This window comes from Hippopotamus amphibius, chromosome 7, assembly GCF_030028045.1.
Source record: "Hippopotamus amphibius kiboko isolate mHipAmp2 chromosome 7, mHipAmp2.hap2, whole genome shotgun sequence".
NCBI lineage: Eukaryota > Metazoa > Chordata > Mammalia > Artiodactyla > Hippopotamidae > Hippopotamus > Hippopotamus amphibius.
In genome coordinates this window covers 50,157,609-50,172,319 of record NC_080192.1, presented here as the reverse complement: position 1 = coordinate 50,172,319, position 14,711 = coordinate 50,157,609, and the positions used below count along the sequence as shown (strand labels likewise).

Sequence of the window (14,711 nt, the reverse complement as noted above, 5' to 3'; positions counted from 1 at the left end):
GAACAGAATTTCTTTTTCAAAGTCAAAAAACCAAACAGATTATCTACACACCTCTGCCCTTTCCTTAATTACACGACAAAGTTAATCATCATTTCAGCATTTTATGAATGCTTATCATAAAGGTCTTTAAATTGTTGCCGCTGATCTATTCCATTAGTTGACAAAAAATCAAATCATGTTAGGGAAAGAAATAATCTCTCATCTGATCTAGTGAAGAGAACAGGGTGCTTGGGGAAAGAAGGCAAGGGGACAGCCCACTGATTTCTATGTACTAACGTCAGTCTAGGCAGAACTTTCAAGATTTCCAGATCCTGTGACCTGAGCAACTCTGCATACTTCCATTTCCATGGCAATTTCATGATACTGCATACATGAGTTGTTACTGCTCTTTAAAATAGAAGCCAAGGAAGAGTCTATGAGTGTGAGTAATGTCCGCTTCATTTACTACCTTCTGAATGAGAGACCAAATAAAGATTGAAATTCAACAAACAAAATTCTTGTCAAGTATATAAAGGCACAGGACCTTTTACATAATTTACCAGGAGCATTTGTAACAAAAGTCCACCATGGTGTGCATTTTACCCAAGCTTTCTTAATACAACAAAACAACCCTCTATACATCCCCAAAAGACATATATAGGCCCAATTCATAGTTGAAGAAGTCAACTTAATGAACAACCCCATAAGTCCTCCTTGGCAGAAGGCTAGGTATAAATTATTTTAAAAATAAGGTTAATAACTAAAGGAATAAAAATTACATAACAGATGAAGACTATTCATATTACAGAGATATAATGTATACAACAACTTTGCCCAATGAAAGAACTGCTGGCATTTTCTTTAAATATGTAGATTGACCCTGTATGTTTAAGCACTTGATTATAGAGCTTTACTTAAGGAGTTGGGAGCATAGATTTTTAAGGGCCTGCCTTAAAAGTCAATCATAAATGCACAAAGAAGCAACTATAAAATCGTAATAACAGACAAGTAAGAAATAAGTTTCAATCAGTAAGAATTTTATTTGTACTCTGGATTTCAGGACCGTGCTAAAATGGAATACCAGGACTTAAGTACAGCCTTATGGGATATGGAGAATGCAATTTCCTGCAGAAGGAACCCAGGTCCTTCCCAGGTCTCTGGCTGAAAATCTAGAAAAGCTAAATTCAATTAGTTTAATTTGATCTCTGTTAAAATACAAATCCATCAGGGCTACTTTTTAAACTGGTAATAGTCAATTACCCTCTTGTTTAAAAATATTTCAAATCCTTCCCCAAGAACTAGTTTCAAAAGCATGGAAGAAAGAAAATATTAATGTACCAGTTAACTGAGTAATTTGTGTATTCATTGATTCAAGAATTTACTGAGTGCTTACTATGAGTCAGACAATGAAACTCAAAGATGAAAAAAGTCAGAGATGTTTAAAGCCTAGTCACAGAGCACCATGCCACAGTGTGGGTTGTGGGGAAGGTGGCCACAGAACGAGATGGTCCTGGCAACAATGTAAAATGAAGACTTGCTGTTCCAAAGGCAACATCTATTTCACAATTTTGTCTTCTGTCTAATCTGTCTGTATTTATCCATCAGGATTAGGGGAGCAGAACAGACCAAAGGAGGAGTCTAAACTAGGCAAAACTCAGGAGTAAAGACAATTCTGTTGTTGCAAGAAAATGTGCTGAATCACAAGAATGCTAACTGCCAATAAGCAGCTCTAGTCTCTGAAGGACTGACTAAATCATTTATAGGTGTTTTCGAAGAAAGGAAGAGAAAAGAAGCAGTTTGGAGAGGGAGGAACATGCTTTTGGAGCTAGCTTTCTGCTAACCTGCACTCTCCACTAGACTAATCAATCATTTTATGTCTTTTTTTTGGTGTTTAATGTTTGCATAATGGTCTAATGGCAAGGAGAAATGAAGACAGATGCATTCATTTGCATGAGTTCGCTTGTATATCAAGGCTTACTGAACAGAGTTTGCAGTGGAACTTGGGCAAGTCAATATATACTGACAGTTTCTTTCTTTGTGATTTAAATTGCAAATATCCCTCCCTAAATTAAGAGGACTCTGTAGTAAAGACTGCATTCTTTCCAAATTAGCAAGCAGCACAGGGAACAGATGATCCCCAGCTGGCAAGGAATGAGATGGTTCTGGATTTGACGGTTTCCTTAATCACCATATTTAATTATCTTAGAAAAGGAATTGCAGGTTTATATCTGTACCAGTACACACTCAACCAACAAGAATCTCACCGATAGAATGAGATTTAACTAAATCTGTTTTTCTTTGGGCTTGTAATTCAATCCTCTTAATTACTGAATTCCAGAAAGTTTTAAGAAAAGTAACAATGATACCTGGCAACAACAAGAGAAGTATGAAAAATTCTTGCAAACAAAAAAGAAAATTCCATAACAGAGATGGTTAAAAAATTAATATGAAGAAAACCATAGCCTTCTACAAACAAGCAACAACTAGTTAGAAGTTAATCACAGAAGAAAAAAAGAGGCATTTACAATAGCCAAGACTAAAATTCCTAAGAAAAAAAAATAATGAAAAATATACAAGAGCTCTATGAAGAAGACTTTAAAACACTTCTGAGTGATATAAAACCAGAATGAATGAAAAGGCATCCCATTCATTCATTCAATAAAAACTGATCACCTGCTATGTGCCAGGCACTGTTCTAGGCTTTGGAGATAGAACTCAACCAAACAGAGAAAATCCCTGTCATCTAGGAACTGATATGCCAGTGGGCTCATAACCCAATGTAAAAACATGACAATTCTCCCTTAATTATAAAGTTCACAATATCAGTAAAAATGCCAATAGGATTTGGAGAGCACAAGATTATAGTTCATATTATTGCAAAAATGGAACATGAATCCTTGCAAAGATTCTGAGAAAAATTATATTCCTAAGGTCTACCAGCTGGCAGTTTAATGTTGCTATGAAAGAACAGGAACAGCCTGCCCAGAAAGCCTACCTGAATGAGGTGACGGATTATGACTGGATGTTACACCACCCTGAGAGAGATTAAGAAAATAACCAGACACCCCAGAAGCAGGGGCCTGGAGTGGGGAGGCTGGCAAAGCCTCTGTGTCTGCCTCCCAAACACTGTGCAGAGTCTGGATCTATTTGGATGTACAAAATAAGAAAGAATGAAAAGAAAAGACGTATCATAGGCACAGGGTATTCAGAACCCACATTAGACCATCCTAGTGCTTTGTCATGCTAAGACTGTAATGTTTTGCATAGAATAAAGGTACAGCATAAGAATCTCATTTTGTTCTGTGAAACTTTTGGTATCTGGAAATTCTTGCCTCATTGATTATTTAAAAAGTATAATTAGGCTCAGATCAAGAAAAGGGAGTTACCTGTAATTTTTGGAAGGTTCCTAAAATTCAAGGGCTAAATGATCAGGGAATTACAAAGAGAACAACTAACAACAGTTGCTGAGAGCAGGGCGACAGACAAAAAGTGACGATGACGACAGAGTGATGAGCTATGATGAGAGTAAATAACGGGCCACCATGGTGCAACCCAGAGGTTCCGTCACCAGACTGGGCAAGTCACACCTTGGACTGTTCCTCGCAGGAGCTACTCCTGAGCCAGGTCTCGAAGACGGCCTCAGCTCAGCAAATGGAGAGGGGAGGTGGTAAAGGCAGAGCGACAAGAACTGGTGGGTGATTACACAGGTTCTGGGGAGTGCAAGTCCATCAGTTCAATTTGCACTTTCTCACTTCTGGCTGCATGTTAGAATCACCTGGGGAGCTTTGACACTACCAAATGTGTGAGCCCACCCCAGACCAAGTCAATCAGAATACCAACCCCCATCGATGGGCAATTTTTTAATTAAACTTTTAATTGTGAGATAACGTAATGGAATCTTAATTGTAAGATTCCCATGCAGTTGTAAGAAATAATACAGAGAGACCCTCGGTCCCCTTTACCTGGTTTCTCCCCTACGGTAACACAAGTAGCACAAGTAGGATATTGACCCTGATGTAGTCAAGATACAGAACATTTCCATCACCACAAGGATCCCTCATGTTATGCCTGATAGATCACCCACGACCCTCCTACCCCAACCCCTTCTTTAACCCCGGCAACCCCTACCCCATTCTCTATGTTTATAACTTTGTCATTTTAAGAATGTTAAATAAATGCAGTCACACAGTGTGAAAGCTTTGTGGCTGACTTTTTACACTCAGGATAATCTTCCGGTGATTTATCCAAGTTGTGTGCAGCAAGAGTTCCTTTTTCTTGCTGAGTGGGATTCCATGGTATAGGTATGCAGCAGTTTGTGCCACCATTTTCCTGTCGAAGGACATTTTTGTTACTTTCAGTTTGGGGCTATTATGAATGAAGTTACTATGAACATTCATGAGCAAGTTTTTGTGTGAACGTAAGTATTCATTTATCAAGGATAAATGCCCAGCAGTACAAGTGCTAGGTCATACAGTAGTTGCATATTTACTTTTCTAATAAACTGTCAAATCGTTTTCCAAGGTAGCAGTACCATTTTACATTCCCAGCAGCAGTGTGTGAAGGATCCACTTTGTCTGCATCCTTGTCAGTACTTGACTGTTGTTTTTATTTTCGTCATACTGATATGTGCGTTAATGATATCTAATTATGGTTTTAATTCTTGCGTAATTTGAGCCATTTCTCTAATGGGAAATATTTAACATTTTTTTGTGTGTACTTATTTGTCATTTACATACCCTCTTTGGTGAAATGTCTTTTCATGTCTTTTGCCCATTTTCTAATGAGATTGTTTGCTGTTTTACTGTTGAGTTTTGAGTTCCTTATGTATTCTAGATAATAGTCCCCTGTTGAATATGCGGTTTGCAAATATTTTCACCCAGTCTGTAGATTTTCTTTTTATCCTCCTAACAAGGTCTTCTGCAGAGCAAACATTTTTAATTTTGATGAAGTCCAATTGATCAATTTCTCTTTTTATAGGTCATGCTGTTGTCAAGTCTAAGAACTCTTTGTTGAGCCTTAGATCCTGGAAATTTTCTATGTTTCTTCTACAGTTTCTAAAAGTTCTATAATATTATGGCTGACATTTAAGTCTGTTATTCATTTTAAGTTAATTTTTACACAAGGTGTGAGAGTCCAATTTCATATAATTTTTTGGGAGGCAAGAGGCGGTTGGGTCTCCAACTGCTCCAGCACTATTTGTTGAATAAGCTCTCTTTTCTTCACTGAATTGCTTTTGCATCCTGTCAAAATCAGTCTGTTTCTGGGTTCTCTATTCTGTTTTACTGATGTATCTATCCCTTCACAGATACTATGCAGTCTTCATTACTATATCTATATAATAAAAGTCTTGAAATTGGTTAGGACAATTCCTCCTACTTCACTGTTTTTTTTTTTTAAATTGTTTCAGCTCTTCTAATTCTTTTGCCTTTCCATGTAAATATTAGAATAATCTTGTCTGTATCTATAGAAACTTTTACTGGTATTTTGATTGGATTTGGATTAAAGCTGTATGTTAATTTGGAAAGAACAGACACCTTTACTATGTTGTCTTCCAATTCACAAGCATAATGTTTCTTCAAATTATGTAGAAACTTTGATTTCTTTCATCAGCATTTTGTAGTTTTCAGCATGCTTTGTTAGTTTTATACCAAAGTATTTCATTTTGGGTGAGCAATTGCAAATGGTATTGTATCATTCATTTTGATGTAATGTATCCATTGCTAGTATACAGATATACAATTGATTTCTGTATATTTGAACTGACTTAACAGTTCTAGGAAGTTGTTTTTTGGTAGATTCCTTAGGGTCTTCTATGTAGACAATCATGCCATCTGTAAGAAAGGACAGTTTTTATTTGTTTCCAACCTATATGCCTTCTAGTTCCCTTTCTTGCATAAAGCACAGGCTAGAACTTCCAGTACCATGTTGAATAAGAGTGGTGAGAATGGATATCCTTGCCTTGTTCCCTATCTTAGGGGAAAAGCATTCAGTATCTCAGCAAGTATTATGTTAACTGTAGGGTTTTTGTAGCCTATCAGTTTGAGGAAATTCCCCTCTAATCCTATTTTTCTGAGAGTTTTTATCATGAGTTTGAATTTTGCCACATTTATTTACATTAATATGATGATGTGATTTTTCTTCTTTAGTCTGAAAATGTAGTGGATTACATTGATTGATCTTCTAATATTGATCCAATCTTGTGTTCCTGAAACAAACACCACTTGCTCGTGGTATATAATTCTGTTTTTACTGCTGAATTTTATTTGCTAATATTTTGTTAAGGATTTTTTTTTTTTTTTGCATCTATATGCATGAGGGATGTCATCTGCAGTTTTCTTTCTATGGTTTGGGTATCAGTACTAGCTTCATAAAATCAGTTGAGAAATACATCCTTTCCTCTTCTATTTTCTGGAAGAAACTGTATAGAATTGGTGCTTGCTCTTTTTAAAACATTTCTGTAATTTTCAAAGACGCCATCTGGGTCCGGACATTTTTTTTGGAGTTTTTAAATTACAAATTCATTTCCCTTAATAGCTACAGGGCTATTCAAATGATCTATTTCAGATTCAGTGAGTTGTGGTAGTTTGTGTTCTTCAAGGAATTGGTCCATTTCAATTAGATGAAAATCCTTGCAGGTGGAGAACTGGGCATTGGTATTTTTTGAACCTCCCCAGGTGACGCTAATATGTAGTCGAGATTGAGAGACACTGATTTAGGGCTTAGTGCATGAGGAAAGACTGGTAGAAACCAGGCTGGGAAGCAAACAAAGAAAGTGCTCAGCTTTGAGTTTTAGAAAAGGTTTAGCCTGTTACTAGTGCAAAGCAGTAGATTTGGTAATAATGACATGAACAGTTGGGGAGAAATGCATTCGATTTGGGTCAAGGAGAATCATTAGAAGGTTACTGCAGTACGTAAGATATTAATTAAATTAGGCGAGGTTGTGTCAACAAATCCAAAAATGAATAATGGCTCAAGCACAAAGGAAGCTTATTCCACTCATATACAAGTCGGAGGTGGGTGTTCCCGGTCAGCAGTCTGCTCCCCTTCACAGAGAGATGCAGGGACCTCTGCTGTTTTCCATTTTGTGACTCTGTCATCCCTCGGTACTCTGGTTCCCAAACTGTGAACAAGGTGCCTCAAGGTTCCAGAGTGAACTCACAGGACCACGGTGGAGTATCTTAAAAATCTGAAGGAATTACAGCCATACTTGAGATCAGCTGGGCACGACACCACCTATTAGCTACAGGCAGTTCGGTTCAACATTAGAACACACAGCCCTGCTTTTGTTGATAGCCTATATTTCCAGAGCTGGGTTTTTTGGTGGTTTCTGTGACAGAAAGGAGGCTCTGTGTGAAAGTGGATATGGAACAGGAAATGCGTTCATCAGTGTTTCACCTGATTTGAAGGTGTGAGAAACGGTGCAATGTCCAACAGGCACATGCATACCATTGGTAAGTACTTGTGATTCTTTATATGTATTACATTTTTTCAAATGGCTACTAAATGGTTAGGAGATAATATGTATTATGTTTTTTGGACCTAACTACTTAGTCAGTGGAACTACTGATATTTCACTTGGCCTAGAGGTGCTGTGAAAAAATTACTGAGACATCAAGGGCTCTGTGAACGGAGAAAGTTTGGGAACTTCTGCCTTAGGATGTTATCTTGGGGGATAAAGAGAAAGAGCTCTCAAAAGCCACCACTGGCCTGCTTTTGTTCACATCTCCAGGGCAAGAACGTGTTCCACGTTCACACCTAATTGCAAGGGAGGGTAAGAATTGGAGTGTGGACAGATACCAAGGCAATGAGGGAAGCGTGAACTTGGACGGGGTGGCGGGGGGCGGTGGGGGGGGGGACAGGTAGGCAACACATGCGAAACTGAAATCCACCAGGAGCTATGAGGATGGCGCGAACTCCAGACACACCGAAGAAGAATTTCCTTGAGTTAGAGACAAATTAGTGTGTGGGGAGCGAGAAACTGGGATGGACAAGAGGAACGCAAGGTTTCCACCTTGTCTGGAGCTGTTGACACCTGTCACTAAAAAGGGACTCTAGAAAAGAGAGGAAGTTTGTGTTGTTGAGACTGACTGGAGAGGGCAAAGTCATGTGATATAATGCCAGTTGGAGAGAAAGCAAATGAGATTTCAGTACTAGGGAAAAACCTAGTCTTAGAATAGTTTTTATCACACCCCAAAGGGTCTGTAAGACCCTCACCTTAGAGCCGTATCACAAAAAGAGAAAATGCATTTTAATAGCAACAACCATTGGCACATTCAGCGAAATAGACCCTGATGAAGCTCTTTACTTATTGAAGTTCCATTCACTAGATTTTTTAAAAAATAAATTTATTTATTTAATTAATTAATTTATTTGCTGTGTTGGGTCTTCATTGCTACACATGGGCTTTCTCTAGTTGCAGAGAGTGGGGGCTGTTCTTCATTGTGGTGCACGGGCTTCTCATTATGGTGGCTTCTCTTGTTGCGAAGCATGGGCTTTAGGTGCACAGGCTTCAGTAGTTGTGGCACATGGGTCCAATAGTTGTGGCGCACAGGCTTAGTTGCTCCACAGCATGTGGTATCTTCCTGGGGCAGGGATCAAACCTGTGTCCCCTGCACTGGCAGGTGGATTCTTAACCACTGTGCCACCTAGATTCACTAGATTTTTAAAAGCATATCATAAACAGTAAAATAGAAGTACTATTGATAAAAATAGTATTTTTATTAAATAAATATAATATCAATAGTATTTTAATACTATTAATACTATCATTTAATACTCTATCTAATAGTATTAATACTGTTAATAGTATTTTAACAGTATTTTTAATACTGCTGGTATTATATTTATTGTATGAATACTTCACACAATAAGTCACAGATTTTCAAATGCTAGTGACAGAGACAGTGTTCTTTTCCCGCCTGTATCTCCAGTGCCTAGAATGGCACCTGGCACTGTGGTAGGTGCTTCCTGGAGCTGCTGAACAAATGGGCATGTCAGTCCCAACACAGGGAATTATGACCTGGAGATGGGCATCGGCTTGTGGCAAACAGAATTCTGGCTGGACAGTCCCAAAGCAAAATGATAAAGCAGCAGAATTTAAACAGGAGCAGACAGAGTTATTTCCCTAAGCTTCTCTGGTTGATTATTTTTTACCATTGCCTTCATAAGGGGGATTGAGGCGCATACCAGAATACTATAGCTATCCCTGTGTATTCTTTTTGGAGAGAATATTATTGCTCACAATACACTTTTATCTGTATATTACTTTTAGTGGTGCCACTAGGAAGTTTACCCCCCTCAGGAAATAAACAGATGCTTTTTCCAATACTCATTTCAAGTTCCTTCTAACATCCCCTGGTTCAGCAAAGCTGCCGGGCTCAAAGCTGGGTTTCTGTGATGAATGGCTGCATTTGCTGTCTCAGTTCTTGCCACCCAGACTAGCAGGGAAAGGTCTTCTTGCACTTTCCACCTTTGTATAGTGACATGAAGGATGTACCAGAATTTTTCTCATCCCCTGGGAATCTGAATATAAGCTAGATTCATGGCAGGGATGTACAGCACATAAATATTACCTCCCACAAATATTCATGTGAAACAAAATTATGAGCAGTATTTATCTCCCATGGTGACGGGGACGGCTGCATTAATATCTGTATGTTTCTCAGATCACCTCAAGAGAAAGAGGATACACAAATATGCAGTACCAACCACAAAAACCTGAGACCCCGAAAGTATGTGATATATAGATCAGCATTTTAAAAAACAGATAAAGCAGAGATGTGGACTCTTGGTGTAACTGAGTCGGATATATTACATCTCTTGAAGCATTTAGAAAAAAAAATCACTGCTTTTAAATTATGGCAATATTAGGATTCTTTCAGTTTTCCACTTTTCCAAAATCAATGACTTAATTGTCCAATTTTTCTATTAAGCTTCTCAGCGTCACAACTTATAAGGTATTTAATTTTTCTTGGGCTTAGTTTCCTTAGTTCCTGAAACAAGGATAATAAAAGTACCTACCCTTATGTGAAGAAAAAGGAACCCTCCTATACTGTTGGTGGAAAAGTAAATTGGTACAGCAACTATGCAGAACAGTATGGAGGTTCTTTAAAAAACCAAAAATAGAGCTACCATATGATCCTGCAATCCCAGTCCTGGGTATGTATTCAGAGAAAACTCTAGTTCGAAAAGATATGTGCACCCCAATGTTCACAGCAGCACTGTTTACAAGTGCCAAGACATGGCAACAATCTAAATGTCCACTGGCAGAGGAATGGATAAAGAAGATGTGATATATATATATATATATATATGATGTGATATATATATAATGTGTATATATGTATAATATATATATATTACTCAGCCATAGAAAGAACACAATAATGACATTTGCAGCAATATGGATGGATCTAGAGATTATGATATTAAGTAAGCCAAAGACAAATATCACATGATATCACTTATATGTGGAATCTAAAAAAATGGTACAAATGAACTTATTTACAAAACAGAAATAGAGTCACAGATGTACAAAACAAACTATGGTCACCAGGGGGGATTGGGAGAGGGAGATAAATTAGGAGGATGGGATTAACATATATAAACTACTACATATAAAATAGATGACCAACAAGGACCTACTGTAGAGCACAGGGAACTCTACTCAATATTTTGTAATAACCTATAAGGGAAAAGAATCTGAAAAAGAATATATATATGAGGGTGAGTCAAAAATTATCCACAGTCTGGCTGTAGAATTTACTTTAATTAACTTTTAGAAAAAGATAAATACATCATTTTTCAACATAATCTTCTTGCTTTTCAATACACTTTGTCCATCTGTGAACAAGCTTTTGTATTGCCTCATTAAAAATGTTTTAGGCTGAGCTGCAAGCCACAAATGCACCACTGTCTTCCCTTCTTCATCAGAAGTGAAGCTTCATCCTCGTAGGGCTGCTTTCAGGGGACCAAACAGGTGAAAGTCCAATGGAGCAAGATCAGGACTACAGGGAGGATGCTTTAACACCTCAAAACGAAGTTTTTGCAGAGTGTCGACAGTGTGGACAGAAGTGTGCAGACGTGCAGTGTCATGCAAGATCACAACACCCTTGGATAGCAGTCCTCTGCGTTTAATCCTAAATTTAGACTTCAGCTCTTCAATAAGCATCTCATTGTAATGAGCACTGCTGTTTGTTGAACGTTTGAGCCATGCTGATTTGCAAATGATTTGCCACATAATCCACTGTCACTCATCTATTTGACAGAATCATTTCACATGTACGCTCAATGTTGTCATCAGCCGTGGATGTGGATGGGCGTCCAGCTCCTTCTTGATGGCTAACACTTGTGCAACCTTCCTTGAACTTCTCTATCCATTCGTACACACTTCTTAGCAAAAAAACACTTCCTCCACACTGCGCACAAAGTCTTTGATAAATAACAGCACCAGGTACACCCTCAGACCACAAAAAACGAATCACTGCACACTGCTCTTCTTCTGTGTAAATCACAAGTGGGGCATCCTTTTTTGCTCGCACCGCAGTAACGAATGAACTAATGTAACATGTTCACATCTGCAGAGCAGTGACTGGGAGACAGTAGCCTTGAACAGAAAGCTCTGATAAGACAGTGTGGCCAACAGAAGTTTTAATATAACCAGAGTGTGGATAATTTTTGACTCACCCTCGTGTCTGTGTGTGTGTGTGTGTGTGTGTGTGTGAATCACTGTGCTGTACGCCTGCAACTAACACAGCATTGTAAATCAACTATACTTCAATAAAAAAATATATCTTTAAGTAAAGTTGTATAATTTTTGCTATAAAATATTTACTGCTCCTCATCCACCGTTCTCTGCTCTTGCTTTTAGATCAAGCATAAGAATTTTTTTTCAGAATATGAGTCAAGGGTTCCTAGAGAACTGTGTGGTGGCATCTGGAATCACTGAGATATGTACATTCCTGTGCACATGCGTGCATGTGGGCACACACACACCTGGCCCAGGTAAGCACACCACACCGCCCACCATATTCGTGATGAGCAGGTCCTGGAAACAACACAACATTGTAAATTAACTATATGTCAATTTTTAAAAATGGTTAAAAAAAGTACCTACCCTTAGGGTATTGTGAAGATTAAGTGGTAAAATTCTCATAAGGGACTTATCATAGTACCTGCCACATAGTAAGTGCTCAATATACATGTCAGTCTTGGTGTTACAGTTATCATCATCATTATTATCTGGATAAAGAAAAACTCCAGGTATGCAGGTTGCCAATCTTCTACTGCATTTTTATTGCTTTAATTAAAAGACAAAACAATTAGCAAAAGTATTCAACCACTTGTTGAATCATAAATTCCTTTGCGAATCTAATGAAAGCCATGGGCCCTCTTCCTAGAAAAATTCTGTACACAGTTTCAGGGGAATTCATGGATATCCTGAACTCCATCCATGTACTCTACTTAAGAAATCATGAAGACTATAAGCCAGATCAGATTTGAGCAATGCAAAAATCAGAGAGCATCCTCTGCTGGGCTGACATTTTATAATCTGTGTGCATGGCATGAAACTGCAAATGATGTCAAACCTATCAGTGATATGTTCCTGCGTAGGCATCTAAAAATCAAGATGAAACCATACACAAGACATCAGAAACTGGAAGTGACTCATCTCAGTGAAACTCTCCCTATTTCTGAGCAGGATGGCCTGAGGGCTGGACATTTGTATCTGAGAATCCATAAGGACCAGAAAAAGGCACTGACCAGGAGATCCAATAATTGCACTTGTCTCAAGAGCCCCAGGCGATTTTCCTTTGCGAAAACTCTCCATCTGTGACTTTTACTTTCGGGTGGTTGTACTCACATGATTGAAACCTGGCTTCTACAAGTGAAACTAAGCAACTGGCACAGCTAACTCTGCAATTACTCTGATCTTCAATGTTTTCCTAGAGAAGTTAACTGCATTCTTACAGCTACTTGTGGACCATTTTGGTCCAAAATATTTTGTGAGCATCTGCTATTGTCAGATTCTGCTAAGGGCTAGCATTTCCAAGACCCACAATCACAGCCTCCACCTTTCTGCAGCTTGCGTTCTAAATGTCTAAGAGACAAATGTCTATACTAATAATTTCAGTGAAATGTGATTGGTGCACAGCATGGCCTGGGAGCCTGAAGAACAACAAACAGTTCAACCTGTGGTCCTGGGAAAGCCTCCTGTAGGATATGGATGTGTATTTGCAAGTTTAAATTCTTTCTTTAGGTGAAAGTAAGAAATTTACTTGCAATATTACTACCATTTCAGTCAAATAGTTGGAGAAACAGAGGTATCAAAATTTGCTTAGCAAATTAATGAGATATTTTGGGGAGAGGGTCTTTTATTTTTGCTTATCTTTTAGGATATCCTTTTGGCCATATCTTATAGTGAATAACTATTTAGATATGAAGAAGCAGAGCTCCCATGCTAGGATTAGAGTGATCAGATGGTCTGGTCTGGGAGTTCAGCTGAACAACAATAGATGAGAAATATGTCTTGTCTAGCTGCATGGGTGAGAAAAAATACTCCAGAAGCAAAGGAAGACCTGAGATTCAAAAAGACACATGCATCTCTTTGTTCACAGCAGCACTATTCACAATGGCCAAGACACAGAAACAACCTAAATGTCCACTGACAGATGAATGGATAAAGAAGATGTGGTACATATATACAATGGAATATTACTCAGCCATCAAAAAGAATGAAATAATGTCATTTGCAGCACCACGCATGGACTTAGAGATTATCATACTAAGTGAAGTAAGTCAGAGAGAGAAAGACAAATATCATATGATATCACTTATATGTGGAATCTAAACTACGATACAAATCAACATCTCTATGAAACACAAACAGACTCACAGACACAGAGAACCTCCCTCTCCCCCTTGTGGTTGCCAAGGGGAAGGGGGAGGTAGAGGAGGGAAGGAATGGGTGTTTGGTATTAGCAGAGGTAAACCAGTGTATATAGGATGGCTAAACAAGGTCCCACTGCATAGCACAGGGAACTATATTCAATACCCTGTGATAAACCATAATGGAAAAGAATATGAAAAAAGAATGTATATATATGTATATCTGAGTCACTTTGCTGTACAGAAGAAATTAACAACACTGTACACCAACTATACTTCAATAATTTTAAAAACAAACATAAAAAAAACAACAACAAAGGAAAACCCCGAGAAGGGCAGCCTTCTCTCCTGGTCCCACTCCTGGTCCAGCTCTTTTTTTCCTGGTCTATTTGAAAAACAACCATATTCTTGTCTCAGGTGAGGCTGCACTGGTAGCTAGTGAGAGCGAGTCATCAAGGAGTTAGGAGCTTAGCTAGTGCCCAAGACAGGGAGCTAAACACTGCTTAGGGGTCATTGCCTCTTCAAAGACAATTAAAAGAACAATGCTTGGGGGGGCCATTCTGCCTGAAAATGAAATGAAGGGAGGATAAACTTCCACAGGAAATCAGAGCTCTGATTTCAATACAAAATGGGACTTCGAGTACACTTACTTGGCCTCTTCCTTCCATGGAGACCTAAGCATTTGTGAGTCTACCTGGAGTGAGATAACTGGATTGAAGAGAGAAATTAAAATGAAGAAATCCCTGACACCGTTTAAGATTATCCATCCTTTTAAAGCAGTGAACACTTCTCAAAATGGTTCCCATCTGTCATCTAATTTAACCTTCAGGACAACCCCGTGAAGA

At 38.4% G+C, this 14,711-nt stretch overlaps 1 protein-coding gene across 14 annotated transcripts in view; it reads right to left on the bottom strand.

Annotated features, from left to right (window-relative positions):
- GRIP1 (glutamate receptor interacting protein 1) overlaps positions 1-14,711 on the bottom strand; it is a 690,600-nt gene that overhangs the window by 159,512 nt on the left and 516,377 nt on the right. The gene's annotated exons all lie outside the window — the stretch shown is intronic.